This window comes from Rhea americana, unplaced genomic scaffold, assembly GCF_003343005.1.
Source record: "Rhea americana isolate MKP2758 unplaced genomic scaffold, rheAme1 scaffold_102, whole genome shotgun sequence".
Classification (NCBI taxonomy): Eukaryota; Metazoa; Chordata; class Aves; order Rheiformes; family Rheidae; genus Rhea; species Rhea americana.
The window spans coordinates 2,331,145-2,335,870 of record NW_028185062.1 but is presented as its reverse complement, the minus strand read 5'-3'; positions in this window follow the sequence as shown (position 1 = coordinate 2,335,870).

Genomic DNA, 4,726 nt, shown 5'->3' with positions numbered 1-4,726 from the left:
TCTGCTGACCTGGAGTCTGCGGCCACTGGTGTCTTGTCCGGACAAAAAGGAAAGAGGCTCCTTTTTTTGCTTGTTTTCCTGAACCCTTTTGAATGTCACGTACGCTTTGTGTAGGCAGAGTTTAATATCAGCGAGCTGGTCGTGGTTGCCCTGAAGCTGTTTGCAGGCAGTTCATAACTGCTGCAAGAGGGCTGGATGCGAGTCTGTGAAATTATTTCAGTATTGTCTGTACTGATGGTGTTGCTAGGTCCGTGACTTCAGTTTGAGGCAGAGTAGGAAAACAGATRGCTGAGGCCGTAAGCTAATGACTTCCAGCGCTGGTGGTAGCTCGGAGCATTCTTTAGCCTCTCCCTTCACCTGTGGAGGAAGACATTTGAGGCAGGTGCACTGCTGTGCAAGTCTGAGAGGGGACCGTGCCTGGCCTCAAGCATGCCACATCGGTGTGTGCGTGTGCTGATGAACGCTGGTCTGCAAAAACCCTCAGCCAGAAATACAAGCAAAGGCTTCGTGCAGAACGTGTGGCAAGTCTGGTACGTCAGAGGCCGTCTGTGGCTGCTCTGCGCAGCGTCTCACCTGCACGGCACAGCTGACCTGCATGGACCCACCACAGGAGCCCAGGCATGCATTAGTCGTGTTTCTGCAGGACAAACTTCCTAAGCAGCAAGGTTTTACAGGGTGAATGAAACCTCATCTGTATAAAATTCATCCTGAGATTTCTCTTTCTGTGAGGGAAGCACCTACCGATTTTTTTGGGTGCTGCTAGAAGTGCTGCAATACCTGCTATCCGCTCATGGACAAGGCAGGGATCTGGCATTCACTTTTGCTATCCGAGCTACCACAGCTTGAGTTGTTTGGACAAAAACTTCCCCTTTCCCAATTCTCTTGATGATACAAGCTTTTAAGACCATTAGCTATCAGGTGTCTCCTAAATTGTCAGACTTGGGTCAAACTGATCCTTGGTGATTTTTAACTGAAGAGTCATGGAAATGTGTCCCATGAAAGTAGTGAGAAGAAGGAGGCACCAAGCAGCATAAGCAGGACAGAAGAGAGAAGACTTTGTTGTTGTGTCCTCAGAGAAGTCAGTGTGGTCTGGGAATTGTTTGGTGTCCCCAGCGAGGAAAACAGCACCTCTCTGTCTTTGAACTTGCCTGACCTTTTACGTTATTTCAGTCTCATTCTCTGGAGTTCAAGGTACTGGCTGTGCTTCAGGAATTCAAAAGCATAAACACTCATCGGTTTGGCTGGCACTACACATGAGATGAAAAGGGAGCTAGGAAAGAATAAAACACATCCAAAAGCCAAACAAAAAGTGCACAGGGTTTGTAAACAAAGCATGTAGAGCTTCCACAGCATCGTCCAGTGTGCCCACTTCCTTCCTGCCGCCCTTTCCTCCCCACTGCCTCCTGGTCCTAACACCACTGTGAAACCGTACAGAGATTCGCTAGTAACGTCAATACTGCATAGTTAAGCTAGAGAGGCTTTTCCTTAAGCCAAGGCAACTTGTAAGTAGGAAATCCCCACATCTGCTGAGGGGTTGCTACTTTTGCTGCAAGTGTGGTTTTTCCATTGCCTGTCTGCAAATCTATTTTTCAATCCCTTCCTGTGGCCAGGAAACCATGCAGTGCTGAGCTAGGCTGCATGTTAGTGGTACTAATCTGCCTACTCTTGTGCTGGGACTGCACTGTCTTATGCCATATGTCTGTGAATTATGGGAAAACAAAAACAAAAACTTGGGATTTGATGCTACTAGAGTATGTGGTATGTCATGAGAACTGACGGCACCAAAGGCAGAAGTCTGACTCAGGAAAAACCTCCCATCCAAACCCTGCTCGTTCCTTTTCTCCTCTGCTGTTAGGCCTAGGCTGGAGAACTGAAAGCGATACAAACTAGTTTAAAGTTCCACCAAGGGCTTTCAGGCCTAGACTGACTACGGTACTAGGTTTGGGCATCTGCTGGCCATAGGCAGTACTGCTATTCTGGCATTGAACTATAYGAAGGGTTACGTGGAGCAGCTCCAAAGTACACATGTGCTCACCTCTCTCTCTTTTGGGCTGAATGATTCAGGCCATAACTGTGCAAAGTCAATCATCATCTCACTTGTATCCATCGTACCCTTGTTCTTTTGCCTTCTTCACTCTTCTGTCCTTTCAGGTAGCAGGAGCAGAAAAAACAGGCTGTTACGAAACCAGACAGTATTCCTTGACAGATCGGCTCTGCAGTATGTTCGAAGCGCTGCTCAGCCTCTACTGCAGATGGGAGCGCTTGATAGAGTGCAGCCTTTGCAGACGTTATAACAAAGAAGAAAAAAGCCGGGCTGTTTTCTGCACGTGCCAGCCAGGCTGTATCGCTGCAGAGACCRTCCGACCAGCGCAGAAGCCAGTAGCTGTGATAAGCATTATTTGCTTTTGGCTTTTACTTTTCTTCTGCTTGTAAAGCATCTGTAAGTGATAAAATTCACATTTCAGTCTGTCTCTTGAGAGGCAAGGAAAGAGCCACATGTGGAGTAACGTGTGCTACATGCAACCAGCTGCAGCTCCTGTAAGAGCTGCTAAAAGTTCGGCGTGTGCCATTTTCTGTAAGGCGCACGCTTGTTGCGAGCTTGCCTCTCCTGGCTGTGTGCGACAGAACCGCGGGCCCCCTAGGATGCCGTAGGTGGGTCCCCATAGCGGCATCTCTGCCCTTGCGACGAACAGGCTCCTTTGGCTCTTTGACATTCTTAAAGTGCCTGTGCTGGCCCTGCTCTCTGGATGCTCAAAGGTAKGTCCTCCTCAAGGGGACCCGACCAAGCTGTTTGCTGCTCGGGTACCCAGACAAGGAATACCGGTCTGCTCCCTAGCCCTCTCCCAGGTCACTGGCCTCTCCTACATCCTTCCTCCTTCTCTGAGCAGTGTCCCTGTACTGTAACCAACTACAAATAAGACTTTGCTCCTTTTTTGTGTTTTCCTCTGTGCCAGTGAGAGGCAATTTAATTGGTTTTCAAATCTTAAGTCTCATCTAGAAAAAGGTTAGGTAAGTTTATAATTTGGTGACATTAAACTACAGTATCTATAATAACATGAGAGAATCTTATTTTTACCAAAGTTGGAATCATCCTAATGGTGATATACTGTGTGAGGTCTCACATAAGGAAATAACATGACACAGCAGCATCTAAAAAACAGAGCCTTTTTTCTTCTACTTTTGTCTTCTCTGAATCTTTTTAATGTTCCCAAGTATCTTTTTCCTTTCTCTGGTCCTAGTAAGGGCCATACGCATTTGGGAGTGCTTTATACACACAAAGGCCAGGGTTGGATTAACTGTTGTCACCTACTTTACTTAGCTGGGTGAGCCATGGCAAAGTAGTGGGTAGGCCCTTACCTAATGCACGCTAGGAAATGGTGAGTCAGGCCTACATTCCCACGGTTGGTCCATGGATGGGAAAGGGTGAAGAAGGGACTGAAATCATTTGAATTGTACTGTTTTAAAACTTGGGAAGTATATGAGAGACCTTATGAAACTACAAGCAGGAAAACTGGTTTCTAATACATGGTAACCCAGTAGGAGAGAGGTTGTCACAGGGAACTCAGAAGAGAAAGTTGCAAATGAAAGAGCAAGCCACTASATATGAGAGCATCCCCACAGATATCTAGCAGTATTTTGCACAGGACTCCCAAAGTACCAGTTTAGTCATTAAAATGCCCAGCAGCTCTGGATACTGCTTTCTCTCACAGAAGTGTCCTGTTTTTACAAGTCTAAGTATCTCCAGAATTGCCCATGAGTTACTCCAAAGATGTTTTATGATCTCACATGAAGGAGAAGTTCTTGCTGAGAGCAGCAGCACCAGCACAACAGTATACAGAGGCAGCACTACGTCAGCAGAAGAGGGTGAAAAGAGCCTTTCTGCTGAGTGCTCTGAGGAGACTYGGAAGAGCTGAGTCTTTGATTTTCTATAACTGAACCCCAGGCTTGTAGCCCCCATGGGGAAATGCAGACGCTCGGTTGAAGCAAGAGCCTCCAAGCAACTGGAAGAGTTGCTCTAACCTTCACCCACCTCTCATTAGCACTAAATTAATTGTTTCAATTAGTTGTCACTCCATCATTCAGGAGTCGCAAGACAGGTAATACTGGTAAGTAACATCCACCAGGACTGAGGCAACTGGTGGCTGGAGGAGTCCAGTAGAGGGACAGCCATGTATTACCCCCAAATATACCACGCTGTGCACAGGACAAGGGAAATAACTGTCTCTTCTGCTCCAATCAGCAGATCAAGCTTCAGGTATTTTCTGGTCCTTTTGCTGCTACTTCTTGAAAGTAGCGATGTTAAGTTACACTTAAACAGAACTCTTTGATCTGCCAAGGGAGACTTACATTTCTGTGCCTGACTACTGCCAGGAGGGCTAGATACCTTTTGTCAGCACTTTACTCCAGGATCACCAAGAGCTGAAAGCTGGGAAAACAAAAATGATTTAACTCTTCCCCCCCCCGCCCCACAGGAAAAAGGTCAATTGGTACCTTTTAATAGACCTGGCAGAAGGAGGCTGCTCAGCAAGATTTTAAATGTAGAAATTACAGTGGCATTGCCTTATTTTTGAAAACTGTTGAAAAGGGCCAATTTGAATATGAAATCACTAATTAGAGAGACCAGAGTACGGAAAACTTTGTTGTCTTGTTTTATTACTGGGCAAGGTACAGTATAGCTTTATATACATAAAAGCCACAGTAATACAAATACTTCCTAGCCCCCACT